Source organism: Sinohyriopsis cumingii, unplaced genomic scaffold, assembly GCF_028554795.1.
Source record: "Sinohyriopsis cumingii isolate HCF-2022 unplaced genomic scaffold, ASM2855479v2 utg002323l, whole genome shotgun sequence".
Classification (NCBI taxonomy): Eukaryota; Metazoa; Mollusca; class Bivalvia; order Unionida; family Unionidae; genus Sinohyriopsis; species Sinohyriopsis cumingii.
This window is the reverse complement of record NW_028316185.1, coordinates 327,813-352,707: the sequence shown is the minus strand read 5'-3', so window position 1 is coordinate 352,707 and position 24,895 is coordinate 327,813. Positions and strand designations below refer to the sequence as shown.

At 36.2% G+C, this 24,895-nt stretch overlaps 1 long non-coding RNA gene across 1 annotated transcript in view; it reads left to right on the top strand.

Annotated features, from left to right (window-relative positions):
- Positions 1 to 3,323: 3,323 nt before the first annotated feature.
- The window catches only part of LOC149770795 (uncharacterized), a 126,528-nt gene continuing 104,956 nt past the window's right edge, over positions 3,324 to 24,895 (top strand). Inside the window, exon 1 of the long non-coding RNA XR_016418465.1 lies at positions 3,324 to 3,426. This is a non-coding gene — a long non-coding RNA (uncharacterized LOC149770795). The remainder of the gene's footprint in view (positions 3,427 to 24,895) is intronic.

Genomic DNA, 24,895 nt, shown 5'->3' with positions numbered 1-24,895 from the left:
CGAGATGGAAGGCGATGACGTATGCAATAGTCAGCGTTTCACTTATATATCCACAGTTTCTTTTTGAATGATAGAAAATATTGCAGTTTTTGAATTCTGTATAAATTCCGGTAAAAATCTTTGTCCATGAATTATCAGAGTACTTTAGTATTTCCAGGGAAAACAATCATTTGAAATCCAATAATTTGAAGAAGAAAAAAGTTCAGCCCCAAACTGAACGCAACACATAACAATTTTATTTCTCAAGTGTTAAGGCACAACTAACATAATTCTTATCATAACATCAGTTATAAGACTAACTAAAACGCAAAACAGATTCCCGGATGTGGGTCAAGAGTTCATCATTCTCGAAAAAATAGAAGTTTGTTTACGAATTAACACCTGCCTCACGTCACGTAGTCCAGATATGACCTTGACTCAACTAAATGATTCTTACTCTGAGAGAGAATAAAAAAGTAAAAACAATGTTTACCAAAACTGTCACGAGGTCAGCAACAAGATGCAATGTTTCAATTTTGGACAATGCCAAATCGAGTAAAGAATGTTACATTACAATAACATGTAATGGAATAAAAAAATAATGTAACTAACAAACAATTAAATGAAATATACATAACAAAAATGGATACTAGCAACCGTTTAAATGGAGAGTTTGGACCGAGGTTACGTGAGTTCCATGGACACGATGTACTAACCCATGAGCTGAAAATATTATTACAATCGGCAAACGATTCGTCAAGTTAAGGGACATATACCATCCATCCTTGCATTATATTGAGATGTATTCTCCCTAACATAAATGTACCCATAATACAAAAGTTAGTTAAAAAAATTCGTAGATAAATTATCATTCCAGTATGAGAATATTGCTTGAACACATTTAAAAGAACTGTTTTGTTTCGTCATAATGCTTTAGGTGAAATGATTTAACCTGATTTCTGGGGTCTCAAGATTTTGATGAAGACCGAAGGAGAAACGAAGACATATACTACCACGGTTATGGAAGCTAAAGGAATGTGCACGAAATTTGAAGATTTCCAAACGGCATCTGATAAAATACTTTTAACTAAACGTATTACTTAATTGTTGGCATGTTCACCTATATTTGTTCGACAAGAAATGCAAGTTCGAGTCAGAACTATGATATTGATACCTCATGCATCAGAAGGAAGAATTAAAGGAGTGTTAAAAGAAACGAAAAAAAGAAGCAAAATACAATGAAATATTAAAAGTAACCGATTGGCCCTGTTGAGGCATCTTTGCCAACGCCAGCTGAACTCCACTCCACTTGTCGGACATGTAACACTTCGCAAGTAAAACAACCTTGTGCAGGAAACCAATTCTCGACAATAAATCCTTTGACTTTCGTGAAAAAACGAAAGCGTGTGACCTTAAAATTGACTGTGGATTTGCTACAATTTTGGACCGTGATACACCTTCTGGAACGTACGGAGGAGCTGGATCTCTCCAGAGTGAAAATGGTGTTTGCATTCCAGGGGAATACACTTCATGATGGCTAAAGGGATACAAATAGGATGCAGATGGAGCACAGCAGCAAGAATAAAAGCCACTCCGACAAGAACAATGTGAATATTTTCAGGAATGGTTATATTGGTAGCTGCTGCAACGACAAAAGCCGTAGCATTATCAGCCAGTACAAGAGTTACGATTGCCACTAAGGGCATACGACTATAACAGTGGGGATAATCAGCTTCACTTCAACTGACACTTAGGGAGGAAACAAGCCGAACAACATAGGCCCATAATCAACTGGCCTGCAAGGTGTTGCCGATACGGTGTCGTGGTTAGGTGTAATAAATGAAATCAACTCTTCTCAAGGCTAGAATAACGGCATTTCGCCGCGCCATCCAGGTTCCTAAAAATGTAAATGCTGATAAATAATGCCAAACATTTGAACATGCATGTATGTTTGCTTGCGAATATGCGCATGTGTATTTGTGTGTCTTTCTCTGTTTGTTTTCCAAATACAATGAAACTTAAATTCCCCATCCCCTGTCTCTTGGTATACGTGAACGTATGTGTATTTCTGTACATATGTGTTTATGTATATAGGTGCGTTTACTTACCTCGCCCTTTGCAAATATCGTGGTATGTTTTAGGATCGTCTGTGTTATAATATATTGGTGTTGTGAGTGATAATTAACCGAATTCTTACGATCTGTCAATTATTATTTTATTTTTGACCTGAAACATCATCATTCGTCACCTCCACCTTGAATACATACATATATATATATATATATATATATATATATATATATATATATATATATATATATATATATATATATATATATATATATATTGATGGTATAAGCATTAACGATCACCTCGTGTCAGCCACTCGTCTAATGGATGTATGTGTAATATGGTGGCATATATATTTCCATTCTCTAGGCCTTTATGGGCCGATACCATTGGGGTTTATATCATGTTCTGGTTAGTTAGGATGTATTTTGGACAGAAATCCTGGGTCTTGGTCAGCAAATATCGGCCCGGGTCTTTTAGTTTATAACTAAAAGTGTAACATCCCCATTGTAACTATTTTCATAGAACTCCATACAGTCCGACAATGTTACACCTATGGCGATTTTTAATATTAGATATCGTAGATCCCCAAAGGGTCCCTAATCCAAGATGAATAAATGTGGATATTAACTTTACCAATCCCGGCTCAAACTTGCTTAATGTGTACGCTGTTAATACTAATCCTCCTTTATTTCCTTTTACATATTTGGGATTGTTGTTAAAATCAGAGACCAATCCAAAAGTGAAACTTGTCTAGCTACATCTATATCGATCAATTTTAGCGATATAATACCCCATTCACATTTTTGTTGTAAATGCTTATATTTACATTTTCGAAACTAGTTATATTCCTTCAATTTAAACCTATATCCTAAACAAAACGTTTTTAATGCCAAACATTTCTCCTATTGACCAATCAATTACCACCCTCCGACGTCGCCACAGAGATCGTCAAAACTTTGCTATTATGAATGATCTAGTTTGAGCTGAATCTCTTCTTTACAATTTGGTCATAAACACTATTATCTAAACTAAAAGCTTTAGATATAAACAAGTTTATAACGTAAGCAAATGATGAAAAGTATTATCGGAGTGGATTCATTTGCAGACGGTTCAAAAAACATTTGTCACTAACACACGGACAGGAGATGTCAGGGTGATTTTGGAATAATCTATTAATGTATCTACTTATTCATCCACCTACCTACCTACCTACCTATAAATACCCAATGACTTCACACAGTTTGCTATGATCAATCAACGCTATTGAAGATACGGGTCTACTTAAAACTGAACTGATAGGCGATAAAATGTATTGGGATCCGAACTAAACAAGCATATGCACGGAATATATTGGCTGGCTATTTACCTGAAATGGTGAGTAACATGAGTAACATAATATAGCTTGATCAACCCGCTTTATATTCCACCTACGTGTCTAGCAGGCAAAACAACTAATTCTCCAGGAAAAAAATCTGGAATATATATATATATATATATATATATATATATATATATATATATATATATATATATATATATATATAAAATTTGTAACCTTAATAAATTACATCAGAAAGAACAGTATTAACTTGAACAGAGACTTTGGCACTGACTATCCAATCAGTGTATTCAGCATTTAAAATGTGTCCTTCTTGTTCTTCTTCTTCTTCTTCTTCTTCTTCTGCTTCTTCTTCTTCTTCTTCTTATTATTATTATTATTATGTAATACCATATTATTCTAATGAAAACAAAGCAGCTCTTTTTCTCTGCATGTTGATAAAGCCATCAGCGATGGGACAAAACCAAAAAATATTGTGGCAAAAACATATGGATGTGTTGCAAGCGTTTTGCTCTAAATGAATTGGTTAAAAACGCTTGAAGAATATTGCCCTTGATCTCTTGTATATGTATCAAAATAATATCGTAATGGAATACAAACTTTTTAAAAAACATGCGACATGTTTTTTATACTGTAGAAACTGTTGTTTGAGTTTTAAAAAAACAGCAAATTAAATGACTTGCTCTGAATATTTCTCTGAGTTTCTTTTTTGTTTCAAAATGTTGGAATTTTTCAGCATTGTTATCGTTTCTGCTTCATATTATGCTCTCTTTTGTCTATCGTCTGTATGTTTTCCTACCGAATAGCTTCCTTAGGCCTCTAGAGCTCGACACGTACAGCAATGTTGTTTTACTAATTGTAGTTTCCATAATCTGTTATCTTGCACCATTTTGCATGCTATTATTTACAATCGGATACTCAATCTCACCTGCCTAACGTCCTTGCATTTGATGTCCCATGGTGTCATCTTCTTTTAAGTGCTTTGGAATGTACATACCGTATGCCACCTAATATCTATGCGTGTCTAATTAAGTGCAAGCATCCCTTTTCGTCAAATTTTATTTGTGTATCAATTTACACTTTGGAGCGGACTTATTTCAATCTGATCATGCCTTGTATGAGGGAAGCGGCTGATAAAATCCATCCTGAACAAAACAAATTTCTAACAACCTGCTACTATGCATGTCCTGTATGACGTAACCGCTTGACTTTGCTGGGTTCATTAGTCTCAGGAACGAATCTTATACCCATACAGCCATTTTGGGAGACAGATAATAAACCTACTAAGTGAAATATTCCCAAAATAGACAAAGGTACGTAACTCATGGAGTATTATATACACGTAATAGGAATACAGTGCATGTCATCGTCGATGCGCGCTCATTAGGAGTAGTATTAAAGTCATCTATCTAAATACTAATTTGTAAAGCGCACAGCGTAAATATGGCAAATGATGCTTCGACATTTTGGGTCACTTGCATTATTCTTATACCTGGTTGAGGTTTCGAATTTAGGCGACTCTTAAAGACAAGAGCATTTATTATATTCCGTCTGTATACGTAAAAGCAGATGTATGATTTCACTTTCATGTCGGTTCAATATTTAAATGCACTGGTTTGGCTGGGAGATTTTATAGGCGGTGTGAATATTCCCTCTAATGACATGAACGTAGGAGATTACACAGTTTCAGTACTAGGATCAATCTCAACTATTAGGAAGATTTTGCATTGGAGTTGTTATTAAACTTCCGTTAGTGACCATTCGCCATTTCGAAACCACACTTTGCCGCTAGACAGCCGTGTCTCTTCGGGACCTTATCCTAATCTTGACACGAAACTGTCGTTACTGAACGTTACCTGATCCTGAAACAACTCAGAGGCATTTCGCAACCGAGTAATTTTGTTATTACTATAGCTGGTCCAGAAAAAGATTGTTCGTGGGCATGTTTAGATAGGACCACTAAGATCATATAAATCGTATCAAAAGCGAGATAGTTTTATATACGCCGTGCATATAGCATGGTTGTGACTAACAATATTAAATGTAGTGATGCATTAATTAATATGCACATGCCAACTATTTGTCAAAATGTTTGATTTTGTTGTGTCCCTTGATGATCTGTTATTATCGTTTTTTTTATAGATGTTGTATGTGAAAGAAGATGCAATCCGACATACTAATATCAATCCCATATAGAGTTCCGAAGTAGTAAGATATGGCACCATCCGATGTTGCATTATTTAACAGTATATAAAACTATCGTATAATTATGCAGAAAAGACGCTTTAGAACGTAGATCAAATTTACAATAAGCGTTAGTAGATCGGTTTGGTTCTGTTTATTATAAAGTAAATAATAAAACATGCATCAAAATTTTCCACCAAACAATCCACTTACAAAATATGTGCAAAAATAATAAATGGGAATCGAATCCCTGAGGTCTGTTTTCTATTTCGTAACAAAGGTATGATACAGTTCAAGAATAATTGTGTGATTTAATAATAGTCTTGTTCTGAACATCTTAATATGTTTCCTTTCTTATATATTATGTTTTTTTTTCTACCGATATATCCTGAAGTAAGTAAAGAGAGATTAAAAAAATTTACTAAAACGATAATCTATTGTTTTGGTTCATGTCCTTGGTTCTGGTCAAATGATAAATCAGAAGATAGGTTTGTTTCTCTCAAGTCAATATTATGGTTATTGAACCGCATGGAATTTTGGCGAATGACAAATTTACATTGCTATTCTTTGTATAGATTTAACCAACTTATGATTCTCGCCAGGCCTGTTTGCCCAATATACCTTGTTGGAGACAGACTACATAACTTCCCGTTATATTTTCTTTTTCTCAAGTCAATATTATAAGTATTTAACCGCATGGAATCTTGGCAAATATGTACCTTGTTGGACACAGTGTAAATAACTTCCCTTTACGGTTTGTTTTTCTCAAGTAAATATTATAAGTATTGAAGCGCAAGTAATCTTTGGCAAATGACGAATTTACATAGCTATTCTTTCTTTTCCAATTTATGTTTCTCGCAACCCCTGCATATATCCATTGTTAGACGCAGAGTGCATACAAATTCCCTTTGCATTCAGTGCTCAATCAATAATTAGCGTGTATGCAATCCTGTATATTTAAAGATCTCCCAACGTAACACTGGAAAAGAAACTCGCAGCCATGGGAAACTACTTCTTTAACAACCAGAATTTTCTTCACATGTTATCTCCCTTATATTTTGTAAAAGTTATTATGGTTCCGGTGAAATTTTCATTCATATTTAGTACGTTAAATACGCTTTGTGTGTAGGGGCAGAATAGATTTATCCAGCTTGTGACAAATTCATTCTTTAAACGATGACATTAACTTACAGATAATCTTTTGTCAACCATTTGGAAGCAAAAAATACCATTTAAAGAATCTTATTAGGCACATCTAATTTGTCATGTGGTAAACGTATCGTTTCAGTACGATTACGGCTTTAAACAGCTAGGAAAATGCAACTAAATTTCAGTAAAGACAAGTTTATATGCTGCCCTTGGTACCAAGAAAGAGTGAGGTAGGGACATGGATGTTGTAGCAGGAAGCATTTTGTTTAACACTACATCACTGTAGAACTAAATTCGCCCAGATTGATTCCACCAAACGTTTATTTAGAGCTGGTTTGTATTAATAAAATACGTGCAAAATGAGTTACATGATGGCATGTATACAAACAAAAATATATAATGAAAAATAATCATGTACATACATACATACATACATACATACATACATTCGCATAGACAGACATACTTACGCAAAGGCAGACAGACATACTTTAGTATGATGTCTGCCGATGTATTTGCAGACATTATTATATCAATGGCCCCATTTTATATCATTTACCATACATTATATTTAAACAATATTGACTCCCAGTACTGTGAACATCTAAGAAGAGAATTTATGTATGCTTGTTAAATGTTACAAAGTCTGATAGATATCAAATATTGTATTTTCTTTAGCATCTTTTATTTTTCTCCCTTTTTCCTAATTTTGCAAGGTTTACAAGAAGAAAAAAAAAACAGACAAGAAGATGCCATGTTGATTTGAAGTCTTCCGTCAATACTATTTTGTAATAACGCATACTATCCTCGTGCTGCAATAATGCAATATAAATAAACATGACCTCCTTCTAGAGATGTAGCGCTATGCTTAAGATTGAATAGTGGTACTAACAGCTGCGGCGCTTGGCGTTCAGCATTAAGAGATCAGTGTTAGGACTGTTTGGCCTGGTGTCAGGATAATGTTTCTGGGTGGGACGTGATGCTACATGTTTGTGGCATGATGCTCCAGTGCTAGACATCACACTGCAGACATCGTAGCGATATCACTGAAAACCTGCAAAAGCTACGTTATAAATCCAAATCACACACACACACACACACACACACACACACACACAAACTCAAACACACACACACACACACACACGCGCTATTGAATATAATTAAATTATTAAGTTTTGAAAAGTCATGTGTTCGGAATTTCAGGGATCACGGTGAGTAAAAACATGAGTCTACTCTATTTAATTGATACTGTGTCAGGCTCAATTGGTCTTCTTCTTATTTCTTCCATATCAAGATAGAGAGCCTGGTGAATACATTCCTCTGGCGAGCCATACAAATGCAAACTGTTTACAACTGGCATCAAAAGTCCCCGATATCTTTCCAAGAGGTCATCCACCTGTAAGGATAACTAAGGAATATAGTGATTCTAATGTCGATACCTTGAAAAGGATATTTCTATTTCTAGCACAAAAATATCCCATTTTACCAGTAGAAAATTCATTTGTGATACCGAAACAAATTCCTTTAGTCTATTATTTACGTATGCAACAATTATTTAAATTGATCATTCTTTGAAAGGTTTTATTTGTATTATCTCCGTAAGATGGGCAAAAGTTTCATCAGTTACTACAAGTCATTAGATTAAAATTGAATTGCTTGAAACTGTTAAATCTAAAGCATATACAAGTGAATTAGAAAAAGAAACAAATACACACCACTTGGTCTGAAAATGTAATCGGTGTTAGAATACTATGCGGGACACGATGTCTGAGGTAATAGGTGTCCTGTCTTATCTGTCGAAGGACTCTTAAATCCAGTGTGCGATTATCGTTGCCATCTATTATATTGCGAATAATGTAGTCCCGTCTACTCCAGTAAATAAAGGACATATGTCATCGAGTGGAATCAAAAATCAGCATCCTATATTTCAATAGGAAATTTAAAGAGGAACGTCAATTATTGTGAATTAAATTGCAAATAATCATCAAAATTCTATGACAAGTCCAACAGTATAAAGCGTTCCGAATAAATCCCAATTTTGAAGTGTTGATGTACCAATAGTCTTGATATATCCCAAAGATAGAATCCAGAGTGTCTTTTAATTCGTCTTCAGTAATTACCAAGTTTTAGTACTTAGTAATGCCACTGTCACAAAGACAAAAGTCAATCAAATGGATAATTTACTTTAGTATGCTGCTCACGAGCTCGCTTGAATCATTTACTGGATAATTTTGAATAAGGATAAATATTCCTTTGCTACTAAATAAAACAGAAAGTATTGTTATTTATTTTTCAAAATGAATTATATAGACACATACAAGAGCCACTTGTATATACATTAAATGAATGCTCTGTTTATTTAATTATTTGCCGTATTTTCACTTTTTAATTCAAGAAAACAAAATACATGTTATTAAAGTTAAATATTTGGTTCCGGGGTGCTAATGTCGCTAAAACACTTGAATTGCATAATACAATTACATTCTTACATAAAGTATTTATTTCGTATAAAAATTACTTACATGCATTATGAAAACATTTACGTTTCTGGTATCCTTTATGCGTCATTATTATTCAATTGTTATGTCCTTATCTATTCTTTCTCCACAATTCGTAATATTCCTTCTTGTGCTAATATTATTAAATGCATATGTTCTATTGAACAACAAACATAAACCAAAATGCTTACGAATGTTTTTGCACCAGTCGATATTTTAATGCGGATAAGGTTGTTTTTAAGGGCCATTGTTTTGTTACCATATACCATTAATTTTAATAAATTATTTGCAATCAATTCTAAAATAGTTGGACGTAAACCCATTAAATGTTTCCAAAAACACTTTTCAGGTTGTTATTATAGTGTCTGTATCTTCTCAGAAAAACAGCCCATTAGATTCCTGCCGTTCATTCAATTGGCCTATTTATGGCTTATATGTTGTTTCTCCTACCAATGCAAACGCCATCTCAGAACGTTGATCAGACTAGATATAACATGTTCGTAGACTTTATGATAGGCAGGAAGGCACATAAACATTAACAAAAGAACCTTTTAATATTTTGTGTGTTTACAAATATCTACATAGTACCAACATAAATCGAGGAAAACATATGATAAAGTATTTATTTGGCTGTATAATACTTTTAATACTGATACATGGTAAAAATATTGAGGACGCCATGCAATGTGAAAATCGTATTAACAAAACCCTTTGGTACACGTACTTCAGAATGCACTATTATGATATATTTGTTAAGTTGTAAAAGCAAGTGCAATAATATTAGTGTTTAAATAAATGATTCTAATGTTAAGTCAAAGATGCAATGTTTAGATGGATATTGCAATGTTCATGTGTACATAACAGAGTATTCAGTATCTGAGGCCAGTTCAGGAACCAATGTATGTTGTATGTTGCAGTTGTGGTATAAATACATTTTATGAAACAAATATGATTGCTGAAGAAGCTGGCTATGTAAATCTATGCTCACAACACGAATAATCATAATACCTAGGAGACACACAAGCCAAAATGTCGTAATGTCGCAGTATCAGCTCAATAGCTGCTCAAGACATATCACAGGATCAAAAGCAAGGCTTTTACGCAGACTTGATCAGGAATTTGATGATCTACTCAGAGATATTCCTGGAGGTCGCATATGATTGTGAAGATACTTTAATTTGGTATAGGCCAGTATTATTAAGCATTGAACGAGGTTTTCCTGGTTTTTTATTGGGACTTTTGGTGGTGACAAAAACAGAAATGGTGCAATCAATTTAACAAAAAGGAAAAGGATTGCCATTCGTCAGTTTTGCTTATTAAAATTGATTCTTGCTTGATCGAGTTTAGGTTTAGCAGGAAGAAATGAAACCACAGTGTACACACTGTTCGTTGTGATCAAGATCAAAAAGATCTAATTAGCAAGCCGTTCACTAACTCAGATCAGGTGTGATTGCTGTCATTTGTAGCAATGAGCCTTGTCTCTTCAAGAAGAGCTTACAACGAAATCTTGTTTGCCACAGTGAATGATCTATGAACATTTCGTACGGATTAAAACAATAAAGTGCAGAAACAATATGATACGATTCAACTGCTTCATAATGTGTTTAAGGCACTAAAAAGGGCTCAAAGTTTGTTCGTGTTGGACTGAATGCTTTGGCTGAACCGACGTCCAATAAGAAGGTCGTCCGCAGGTGAAAGTAACCAATTATAAAATGATATCCATTGTAATGAACATCACGTTCCACCGAGTGCGTCGTGCAACAAGATCTTTATGCCTTATTGTTCATCTACTGTTTCAGTGGAGTCGAAAGGTTATTTCCCCGTAATAATAACCGTAGTGGGATCTAAAATCAGTGCAAAGAACAAACCTGTTTCTGGCGAAACAAATGAGTCAATATGCTACTCTCTCTGGATCGCAAATTTCAAATAAGATTTAGCATCTTGCGTCGATAGGAGAGATATCTCCTATTGTTCCGGAAATATCAAAATAATTTCACTTGCCCTTTTGATGCAAACTTTAAAAATGATCCATGGAAACCAGTTCAGATTCAAAATGAATAGTTACCTAAAAGCGAATTGCTTACTGGATGTAGTACGTTGACCAGAACAGAGTGTGGCATGCGTTCGATGAAAGGAAACATATATTGGAAACTTATTGATTTGCATACCCCTCTAGCTTGATGCCTAATGTGGTTGGTGATCAGGTTCAGATGTCATTGATTGTCAACCCCTTAGCGAAACCTTTATGATGATAATGATGATAATGACGATGATGATGATAAAAACAGGATAACAAAAGCGCTTTTATGATGGGCGGAATTGGTGCCAAATGTTTTGTAGAAGGCATCACTAAATCCGCAGAAGTATTCAATATAGAGCTGTTAGCCGTAATATTAATCCGCAGAACTCGTAATTGTTTAGAATCCACGCCGGCCGTATAAAACTGACAAGGACATACAACTAATGTGAGTTTTCTGAGACTTTCGTAGTCTTGACCAACTCTCTTGGCTACGCACCACCTTTCAAATAACATTATTTGTTCTTGCGAATTCACCACGAGTCTGTCCATGGGTATGTCCAGTTTCTTCTTATGATTCCAAAACTTTGGTCCATAAGCCTCAGGTATCAACTCATAACCGTTCAAGACACCTGCCTTAACCAGATCTTAATCAGCAGTGTTGTACTTACAGGGGAGTGTAGATGTCGTGAGCTTTGACAAAACGTTATCTTTGTAATAACTTTACTTTCTTGGCGATTTAAACGTTTCAGCAATGTTTTCAAAATGGGGACATTATTTATCTACTTGTTTTTCTTTAAAAGTGAGTACTAACATGATATTCATTGTAACATCTAAATCTGACGTTGTGTGTCAAGTAGGGATTTTCGTTTTACTTAGCAGTTCCAATTCGTTAAATCTAAATATAAATCCCCTTTCTTCGTTTTCTCTTTCAACCTGCATCTGCATTTTCCTCTCACTTTCCTTTTTCAAACTGCATTTGTTTTTCTTCTTTGGTAACTGAATTTGACTCTCTTTACTCTTTCTCAATTTCCATTTAATTTGCTTCTTTATGTAACTGCATTTGACTCTCTACCTTTCTATCTCTCTCTCTCGATTATTTCCCTTTTCTGAAGCTCAAGCTTTCTTATAGCTAATTCCATCTTGTATTTTATATATTTTACGTTTATGATAGATTCTGATACAGACTTACTGTTCCAACCAAAAACACTATTATCGAAAACATTTTTCTTACAAAATATTCGACCAAACTATGTATTGCCTCCTTTATTAAAGAAGTCTTTGCCACGAAAAGATAATTGTTTTTTGGCACAGTGGAGCAATTTATACGTTTTCAAAGAATCGAACTGTTCCTCGGTAGGATTTGAAATAAAGTTCTCCACTTTAGATGATATTGTAAAAGCTGGTTGGTTTCACTAAAGATTTCTCAAATGTAAAATAATACCTGGGACTTAGAAAATTCCAAAACAAAGTGAACTTTAATTTCAAAATCAAAAGTTTTGAAATAGTTTAGAGAAATTTGTATCCCAAGGATATGCTCCCAATTTTCTGTTACGAGTCGAGTTTCTTAAAATTAGTAACAGAAAGATTGAAAAGCAACAAGCTTTGCAAAATTCATTTCGCTAGAATATAAAGTAAAATTACAAAACAAAGAACTTACATTATTGCTTATTAAATACCAATTAATCCTACCATTGCAGAACGAAGTTCTGAATAAACTGAGTGGAAATACAAATAATGTCCAACGCTAAAGGTGTTGATGTGCCGGTGGTGACTTGTATATTTGTGTTGTACCAACAATATTTGGTCGAATAACACTAATATAATTTCAGTTTCTAATTCACTATAAATCCTAGTGAATATCTCTGTCCAATAATTTTTTTATGAGCGCTCTCTATTCCCAGAGAAAAATCACATGAATTAAATAATTTGAATAAATAAATTCCAGCCCAAATGAGTTTTTGTAAACAATTGATTCTGCTGTATCTTTAAGGAAGAATGAACAATGTTTCCCGTAACAAGATTACATAGTACTCTAATTGACTTCAGGTCACAAAACAAATTCTAATAACAATTATTACCAAACAGTAATGCGATTGCGAAGAAACACATACTAGTGAGCGTGCATGCGCGCCAGCGACCACAAGCATGGATTCACTAGCACATCATGGCACTGGCTCCAAGGAGCTAACTCCTAGGAATCTGGCCCTCCAAGAACAGATTCATTCAAGGCATGTCAAAATCAAATTCACACGTGTATGACCGAGATTACTATTGATTCCGTCCACGCTAAATTAACGTGAGTTATTAGGAGAATATTGCCTCAACAGTACTGTGTTACAGCGCGTAAGGTGATTGTTGTGTAGCTGTTTTAGTGCCATGACATCAAGATCAAACTCGCCTTTACTCTTTTCACCATTTCGCTGATAACCAGCTATTTTTTTCCTATATTACTGGTTTTCTGAACTTGATTATCATCCGCAGCCATCTTGGAATTGTCTACGACATTTCTCCGTAGTTGAGTCATCTTTGCAACCCTCGACACTGCTAAGTACAGTAAATTTGACCATTCGATAATATCATGGACAATCCAGATATTAGTAACTGCGATTGTTAGTCCCTGTGACGAATGAATTGTTATCGCATGTCACTGAGTCCAATCACTTGATGGCTCTGCTAAAGCTTTCTCAACAACGTTCATGGGGACAACAGCGATATCATTAAGAACGAGTGTTTGTTTCATCGGCGATCCGTCGCTCGCTTGTAAGCAAGAAATGTCAACATCAATATTATGTCTACCGGTATCTGCTGAAAGTCGCAAGTCGGGTCATCTCATGTGTTGGATGACCAAAACTCTTAAATATCTGATATAATCACCCATCCCAAGAAAGATTCCAGGATAACACGTAACTATTTCAACCGAGATGACGTCGCTGTAGTCATATTTGGTATTACAGAGACAGCCGGGCCAGAACTTGACACATTGTCGCTGATCTTCATTCAGAAATTCTCGAGGCGTTGGCCTCCTTAAATATTTTTGCTGAGATAAATGGGCGACGACTGATGTTACAGTAATTATTAAGCAACTATTCTATGACACTAATGTCATCGGTGTATTTTAACGCAGCCGTGGTCATTAGACCATGAAGAAATTCCGTACGATAAAGTTTCCCGGAGGGCGTCACAAATTGATAAAATATATGATTGCTGAACGTTCAGCGCTCTCAAACAACCATACCGATACAGGGTCGCATTTGCTGATATTCCTGATGCACTGAACAATGTCACCGTAGGAAATATTGCTATAATCGACGGCCATGCGTGTGCGTTATAATCAACGATTACTATCGGAGAAACCATCGATTTATACTTCTTCCGCGTTTAAGATTTCATTTGTTATCGTTCTGACCTATATTGGGAGTACCAATTTCGTCTCCAGTTCAGCGATATCTTTTATTGTGGTTCTACGCATTCTAAGACCTTCTGACCACTCGTTTATTTTATGGCGTCGAAGATCTATAATACCATTTCCATCTAATACGTTCATAAAGTGTTCTGTGATTTGCTGGGCTACACAGTTGAGAATAATGCTTCCATTCTTTGCGCCGGCATCAGTGTCCTTGGACCCGATCACGAGAGATCTGAGCATCAGATAAAGAGCATCACTGTTAGGTTCATTTGAGGGATACATAGCGTAGACGACTGAGGTCACGGGCTATGCATGCTATTAATAAGGTTTGTCGATACCTGTCAGCATCCTTGGTCTAGAATGTACATCTAATGTGACAACACCCTGGTGGTGTTGTGATTCCCGAACAGGATAACACTTTCACAGCACATACAAGTTATATCAGCGTCCCCCACCCCGCCGACGTCAACGTCGCCACAAGCGATGGCATAGCTAGTGACATCAATGATAAATTTTATTATGAAAAAGTATCTTTTTCCATGGATCACTAGTGATCCTGCTAGATAATCGATGAGTGTCGCTGCTTTGCATCATCACCCCTGAACTCGTTCTTGACCATACGGATATGATTGAGTAATTCCTAATTTGGTACGCTATGATTGATCCGGCACTTGGTTAATCTGTCTACACCAAACCTGGAGTTCGAAGTCTTGATCGCAGATATTCTTGCAAACTACTCCATTATATAATTAAGGCAAATTTATCTTTTATTTTAACATCATCCTAGATTAATATATAATAACCTTACGAGCAAACAATAGTTGCAAATGGTTGATGATTGGAGAACCAATCACGTGTTCAAAACTCCTCTTCTCCGATTTCTGTGGTAATATTCAACAAAGTGTTAAACGCTATAGTTTAACGAGGAAACCATATGTTAAATGATGAATTGGTGTTAGAGGAAAAACAGAAATTTGCGTAGCTTGTGGTGTTAGAAAATACAGTGCTTTGAAATGGTATTATGATAAAAATATGATGGCCAAGCTACTAGCAGTAGCCCGGCCACTTGTGGTCGGATCACTAGCAGTCCAATAAAGGACGCTAAAGGCAATCTCAATAGATTTTCTTACAAATTAAATTGCACAGTGTGAAATACTGCAGTAATCAGAGCAATCGTTAATATATTTTCATAGTAATATAAAATTATAATTTAATAAAATGATATGTACTATACAAATGGGGCAAGGAAACACAGTCGAAAATTTAAGAAGGCAACTCGTCATTAAGAATTATGAGGTCTCGCGTGATGGTGTGAAACCGGCTCATTTCGGTTAGTAATGGCGTTTTCGGTGTAGGAAAGAGAAGATATCACGCCCATAAATGTATTTATGAGTATTGTAATGGCTTGATCAGCGACGGTTATCTCGTCAATCACAATGACGGCAATCCACGTAATAATTCTGTAGAAACTCTTGAAGCTATTACGCAGAGCCAACCTTGTAAGAAAGGTGAAACGGTTAGGGGTGGAAACCACGGTCAGTTAGATCTGTAAATCCACGAAAGGAGAAACAGTAGAATTTCCATCAATGACTGCAGCTGGCAATCGTTTTGGTATTTACACAGCTTCAGTACGACGTGTCGCAAAAGGCAGAATTAATTCGACAAGCTCGAGAAATAATCAGTGAATAAAATTTGAATATCTCACCTAGAACCCGGTCGATAGCTATTCACGATTTGTGGCGGGAAGGATTATAAACAGCACAACTTGTTGTCCATGTGTGAAAATAGCTTAAATAGTTTTTATTTTGCGTGGGACAAACTTACAGCCAATTAGAATTCCCATCAAGGTAAATGATATTTTAATATGTAGCAGAAGACTGTCATCAAAGGTAAAATTTTGTATTTAAGGGATACAGTTGTGCAGGGACTAAAGCCTCCGACTACACAGTAAACAGACTTACTTCAAGCCACGCCCACGAATTTTACAACCGTCAATGAGAGAAAACAAAACAAAACCTTCTAAGTTTTTCTGTCTGCGTTTTTTGTATAAATACAGGCACGCACAGGTTTAACACAAGTTCCTTCATGACATGTGCTTGCATTTGTAAATGCCCGATTCTGAATAAGAATATGAAATATATCATATTTCCTCCTGAGGATTAGGTGATAAAAGGCTTCGATTATTTTTTGCCATCAGTAAAGCTAAACAGATGCTTAGAATGTTCCTTACTAACTATAAGACCGATCCGTTTATCAGATATTGATTTTATAGTTAGTACAGAACGTTCAGAGCAAGAATATGATGTTATGGAAATGCCAGCTGTGTCATGTAATCGGTGACCTCGCAGATCAAATTATATGGCAGCCATTTCCATACATGTATAAGGGGGAGACTGGTTCCTTTTTCCAGCAGTGTGTAATTGTATACATACAACTTCCGAGAATACGATATTTAAAGTAGGAACATGGCTCAATTGGTAGAGCGTTCAACTGCGAATCACAACGGTTTGAAACCAGTATAGGTTCGAATCACACTAACGACTAAAGTAAAGTATCATTCTATATAAGAATGAGACAGATGGGTTTGGGGTGTTGGTGGTTGTCAGTATAATTTGAAATCCAGCTTGGTGAAATACTGATCAGTGTCAATCACTTGACTGGGCACACATAATTCCTGGGGCAGATCAGGTCGCTTAGGTTGCCTTCTGAACCTGCTAGAATGTCGTTTGACAATCAAGTGATTCACAAAGAGATAGTATCCATGCATACATTAACGTAAAAACATAGATCAACATCAGGTTAGGGCAAGTAGTATGCCCACCACCCGGGTAATACTTGCCAAAGGGCACCACCATGGCTAGTCATTTTCTTTTATGCTATCACATCAGAAAGTGAAACGTTCCATCATTTATTTAAATAAATATATTTCGTTATACAATGAATTACGAAAATATGTATGCGATTTTTTTCTGCCACTGAAAGTTAGATAATACGGGTATGCAATTTGCAAATCAACTCAGTGCTGATAAAATCACGTGTGATTTTGAGACATTGCAAGAACGAAAATATGAAGGACGATAATGAAATGTTGAGTTGTACTTACTGTGAACCGCTAGCGATCAAGTCTCTATTCATTCGTGATAAATATTGCTCATTTGGATAAATTCCTGATCTGATATTAAACTGTTGATGATCCCCGATGATATCAGTGGTGACAGCCGCGAATGTACATGCATTGTCGCTGATAGCATTTTATATTCATGTAATTTCTCAGTTCCAAATGTGGATAGTTTCTTTGTGATACCATTTAGAACACCAGCAATGCCAAAGATAGCAGCAACGCCAATTCATATCACTAGTGATATCACGTATGCCGCTAATAATATGCCGAATAACGTCATTATAGTCACTACAGCCGATGACGCGTATACAACAACGTAGATAACCGTGACAAGTCTGCGATATATTTTCTTTTGCCACGTGCTCGTCGATGATATTTTTCAGTGATGCCTGCCATCAACTCGCTTGTTCATATGTGAAGGATTGTGCCAGACTGCGCTGCGATCTAAAGTGACGGTTAGGCGCTTGCGAATCGTCATATGTTATACTGTGAATGGTCGGGTTGGTCAGTAATATCCTTTGAGAACATAATTGCTGGACCAGCAGATCTTGAATAATCATCTGAATGTCTTGCATGATCAAATATCGTCGTAGGAACATTGACGTCATCGTAACATACCTCACTGTGTCTACCATCGATGTTATACGATGCACATTTAAAGAACGCCATCACGCCATTGTTAACAACTCCACATTTAGCATTTGACACATATGTATTATTGTTATCACTCAAATGTATACCCCGAACTTTAATGAATGCAACAGCGGGCAGAACATACATTGATGAATCTTTGCCCTCTACTTCGATTTGTCCACGATGGTCTGGGTCTTGTGCTTCATTGGAATAATATTGATAATCACGTACAGATTGATCCTTAAACACTGATGCAACCATGTAAAATGATGTATCACATATACGCTTGAACATCTTATTTATATTCGCTGTTGTCTAAAATGAAAGTGCAATCAGTGACAACGACCGGCTAATCCACCCCTTGTAGTTATAGTCAGATCTTCCACACCGGGTGTTTGTATTTATGATAGTAGGGTATAACGCCTAAGTCTAAGATTTAAATTGCATTCGACTTCAGCCACAGTTATTCAGGAACACTCGATGGCCCACAATGTTGATATTGTTGTCCTAGGGTTTAACGCCATTTTTCAGCACACAGTAGGTTATACATGGCAACCAATATATCTTGACTGCGAAACTGAAAGCAGTATCTTGCATATGAGCAACATAGAGGGCGAACAGCCTCTAATTGACCCATTCTCTATTTCAATAAATAAACCTTCCTGGAAATCGCAAAAAATGGTTCAAAATGAACGTCCTTGGAAAATCGTAGCGAGAAAGGATTTATTAATCGAGTGCCGAGTATGACACTTCACCCTCTCTGCTGCTATTAATTAAAAATTGTTATATCAAATAATGGTTCATCCGAAATCTTACGCTGCACGTCTTGATCGAGAGCGACTAGAAGCAATTAAGAAAGTTCTCCCCGTGAGAGATTCTTTCAGAACAAACCTATAAGAACGGGAAGAAGCACAAGTTGAATTGCTAAAGGTGCAGAACAGTTATTTAAACCTATTACAACAGTTACTGAAAAAGTAGTAGCGGCCACTGAAGGTCTACTTGCGCCAGTAAAACAAACCGCCTTGCAAACTAAAAAAATAGCAGCGAGAACTAATAAAACAAAAATGATTTTACGAGAACTTCCAACTGAAATAGCTGCAGATCAACTTCCACCTGTCGATGAAGAAATACTTGAAGGTATTGGTAAAATTCGTACTGAAGTCGCCGACGTGAAAAAAGAACTTGCACCTAAACCTAAACCAATAAAAGAAAATATTGAATTGATTAACAAATTTAACGATGAGGTGATTTAGTATATTAAAAATACTAAAGAACATGATTTGCCTGAAAAATACTACTTGGCGTGTATGATAAATCTAAAATATAAAAACCCGGTTATGAAATCGTAAATGATGACAATTTTATTAAATGGGTATATCGTGTATATGACAACAAAAACAAGTCAGACATGATGATGTTAAATTCGATGCACTTGTTAAAGAAATAAAAAGACTTGATACAGAGCTTAATAAACAACCACAACCTTCTCAACCGCATCAACAGATAGAACAACAACAATCTTCTTCACCGCAGCAAAAGTTGATTTCAGAACTTGAAAGGTCTAAAGAGCTACTTAAAAAAGCAAAAGTAGAAAGATCACCCTTAAGACTCTTTGAGAAAAAGGCAGAGACAAAAAGTGAGAAAGAAGGAGCAACCGGAAGTGGGTTTACAGGAAGTGGTCTTGTTGCTTGTCCAAACAATATCCTCGATGACGTAGGACGACTAGAAATTATCATAGGAGGAAATCGAACTGGTAACAATTCTCCAGAAATAAATAATGAAGCAGCTTATAAAAATTCAGCGATTATTTACAGGTGGTATCATGGAAACTAGCTTTTACCGAAAACGTATTGATGAACTCGTTGACGACATTGACTAAGTGACTAGTTATCACAATGATTAGATAAATGGTTAGTAAAATGAGATGTGCAATCTTCAATGTTGTTGTAAAGCATTCTCGGCAATCAAAGAAAGACTAGCACGATTAATACGCAGACAGCGAGTGGTCAGACCACAATCAGTGAAATTACCAAGCACTGAAGTTATGCCTGCAAACGTCAGTAAAATAATAAATCAAGCTGCAAATCAGAAACTGGCATCGTTAGCAGATCAAGGACCTAGTGAAGCAGGGCATAATATTTCTAATTTAATATCAGGAAGCGGAGTTTCCCAAAGGGATAATCTTTGTGTTAGACGAAAATAATTATAATAAAAATATTTAAGCGCATATCCGACATAGCATTTGATATGGAAGCACCGGTTCTTAAAGATGAGTCTGCGTGATTATCAATTTTATTCTTATGATGCACGACTACCAAATCAACAGGGAAGAATTGAATTACAAGTCCATGATACAAGTAGATACTTTTTACCAGCTGCGGGTTTCATTGAGGTAGAAGGTGAAATTATAAAAACAGATGATACTGACTATGCAGATGATGCCGTTAATGGTTTTGTAAACAAAGGCATCATGGCATTGTTTGATAGAGCTATCTACATTATTGATGGAAGAAACATTGAGACAATTCAGAAAGATGTTGACGTTGCTACAACAATAATATAATTGCAAGATACTCTGATAATTATACAAGATCAGCAGGTCAACAGGTCCTACAATGATCTTTGCGAAGGACAATTCTGATTCCCCCGTTATCGAACAGTATGTTATAAGACAGCCAAGAAATTTTGCCGGAAACGCTGACGCTGATGTGACGCGGGTGGTTCATGGTGTTAATGAAAATTTAAGATTTGTAACACGCCGAGCAATCTTTCAGGCGCAATTCCATTATCTCATATATTTGGATTTTGCAGAAATGTTAGAAAAGTTATCATTGGAGCTAAACACACAGTTGCTCTTGTGAGAAAGGGTGACGACAGCAAGGCGCTCTGGAGACCTGCTGATGCTGGTAAAGTAGTACTGACAAAACTTTCGTTGTCGATGCTGGTAATGACTCCAACGATCGCAGAAGAACAGCGACTATTATCTTTTATGGACACGGGTGGTAAGTATCTGTTGTCCTGGTTGACAACAACCATAGATAGTATACAAACTGATATTAACGGTCAATTTACATGGCACATAGCATCACATCAAAGTGTTTATGCACCACGACATATATTTGTTGCTTTTCAGAATTATGATCGATTGAACTCACAAACTCACTCCCATATGATATTTGACAAACTGGGTGTTACCGAGGTTTCTTTGCGAATAAACGGACAACAAGAACCAACAGAAAAGATACTACTAAATTATGAACAAAATCGTATAGCACGTATATACCATCGGTTAATGACGTTTATGGGACGTGATCAAAACCTAGATACTAGTTTACAGATGTCACAACATGATTTTACAAATCAATATCCGATTTATTACTTCTCGCTGGAGCATCTTGATTTATCCAAACAATCTGTCGTTTATATACACTTCAGAGGCAGTGTGAATACAAGTGGTGGTTTTAATTACAGAGCAATCGCGGTCATACTCAGTGACAAAGTAATGTTGCTTAAAGTTGGAAGTGGTCGAATGGGAGTCGTTCATGCGCCAGTAGAAAATCTTTAATCCCACGTTATTTAGAAACACGATTATTTTATAAAAATGTCTTACCATCATGTTAGTGTTAGTCTGACTCCTGGTCAGATCAAGAAGCTACAATCTGCATCAGCAAAACATGTGAGACCATAATAACGCTAAAGCACAATCAAATCACAGGCGGTGAAAATAAACTGTCGGTGACAGAACGTCAGCGCAAACATTTTGATAAAGCCGAACAATCCAAGACTGGAACACGACTTAAACTTTCCGCCAGAGCCATCAACGACACCGATATTCCCACTTCTCGCAACAATACCAGCGCTGATAGCTGCTGCTGCCCCAGCTGTTGCAAAGGCGGCCGCGTTAGGTGCTGTTGGAACAGCTGCTGAAATGGCATTACAAAAAGCAACCGGAAAGGGCTTAAGACTTCCAGGAACTTATCGAGGAAAAGGTCTCAGACTTCCAGGAACACTGCGTTAAGAACCAGCGGTTTTACATATATGTCAAATTTTGATTTACTTGATGCTGTTAAGCAACTAAAAATAAAAAAATTTAGAGGTGTTTTTATGCGACATCAATTACTAAAACATCCAAACAGCACTGAAACCGGTATTATTAATCTCGATAACAGCACTGGACCTATAACTCCTTGGGTATCATACGCGATTGACCCTCGTGGAATTATTTATTTTGATTCGTATGGGTTAGCTCCACCGCAGGAATTTATCAAGTATGTTACACCGCTACAAGCAGCGGTTTGGTACTCAACGCTACCAAAACAAAAATTAACCGATCCTCCAATTTGAGGCCTTGAAGCAATTGCTGTACTCAAGTCTGTATCAAAATCATCATTGCCAAAGTTGTGCACAATTATACAAGTCAGCGCTGGAAATCTGCGATTTCTAATCATTGATTTAGATCAGAAATTATGGTAGATATTTACGGACGATCCCGTGGTGGTATTACAGCCAGTAAAAAAAAATCTGACATAGATTTGTCCAATTACGCGACAAAAGACAAACTTAATGATCTCATGAACCTGGCTGGAGTTGACCGAGATGAGGCTGTTGCTTATCAAGACAGATACGGTGTTTTAAAAAGGATCAATATCAAATGAAATGATATAGTTCATCGAGTACTCGGTGCTACCGCGGATAACATTCCAGTATTTATTGACGGTGGTAGAATCAGTCTCAAGTATATCGTTTACAGCTATCAGAGATGAAATTGCAAGAAGTGTTGCTAATCGTTTGAATAATACCGGTGACACAATGACAGGCAAACTCAGCATGAATGGAAATAAAATAGTGGTTTTAAGAGAGCTAGCCTCCGACGAAGACGCGGCTTTAAAAAATATGTGGACGTTAACTACAGCACCGTAGATAATAAATTATGAGTATGACGTTCATGTAAATATGTTCACGAATCTTCGTAGAAATTTTAGAAAAAATAATAAAACCGCAGAGGAAATCGTTGGCACTCCGTTGACCGCTAATGTGAAACTCTCTGATATCAAGACGAATATTGAAACGATTAAAAAAAACACTAGATGTCGTAAATGGAATTCCTGAGATCGTTAACAAAATTAATCTGATTAAAATTCCTCATAAACAGATCAGCAATAACGTATACACATGTCATCCGGGTTCGCAACATGGTCGCAGCAAAATAATACTATCAAACATAATGTGGAAGTCACTGGTGTGTACAGGCTGTCTGTGTTTAGTGCTGCAAAATTTAGTATATACACTTCATATCACTGGCGGCATTCAACCGATAAGTTTTCCGGGGTTGTGTCTATTGTGTTAAATAGCGGAACCGAAGAAACATTTATACTGGAAGCAGCTGATAAGAAGTTAACCGCAACATCTTAGTGGTGGTGTCTGGAATTTGTTGCTGAAACGCCTCAATTGGTTAATATGTAAGGTATAATGGAAGTCCAAAAATTTAGATATGATCAAGTACATAAATGGCAATCAGCGTTAGAAACCATCATTGACATGTATACCGCGAAAGTAAAAAAATACCGAAGACGTGTAGTTGCCATGGATGTTGTAGTATTCTCGGTATCTACACTCGTTGTGTCCACCGGGTTAGTATTATCCACGCTGACCCCGCTAACGGTAGCATCAGCAACAATATGTGTTTCATCATCAGCAGCAAACGATGGGTTTTTTAATATTATCGCGAAAAAGATATCCACGTGCGCGAGTACCAAATTGCACGATTATATTACACGGTTACACGCGGCAACAAACGCGTACTCGAAATTATCGTCGCTGATATCATCGTCGCTGATATCATCCAAGGAAGGCTTGATGTTGCACCTCCCATACCTCCACCGATACCTAAACCAACCCGGGCTGATTTCTCGACAGATAATGCTTCATACTCGACGGGAAAAACGGGAAGATTTCTTAGAATTTATCCTCATTTGTTTGATCCGAGTGGAACATATGCCATAATAAATAAAGATCAAAAATATTACCTTTAGTCCTTCCAATGATGAGTTGATTTGGATCTATCAACCTCGAGATGTAAAAATAACTGACGATAATATCATCCTATTTATCGAAAGAAATTGCTGAAAGGTCATACAAATGTTTACTAAACGATTAATGTCAAAGTTTTATAGAATATCTTACTGATATAAGATCAGATAGTAAAAATGATATCATTGAACATATTGAAGCGTTAAATCAAATTATGATCGATGTTAAATATATAAATCAAAGTAGTTTGCAAGCAGTAATTAACTCAGAATGTAAGTTTAAGCAAACATTTCTTGATGAATATTCGATAACAGAAGCTGATCTACCAAATTTTAAATTTCCCGGGTATAACCCAGACGAACTGCAAAAATCAGTCAATGATGTCATTGATGAGTTTTTCCCTAAAATACTCGCCGAGTGGAGAAAGATAATGCCACCCCAGGATAACATTCTGATGTAC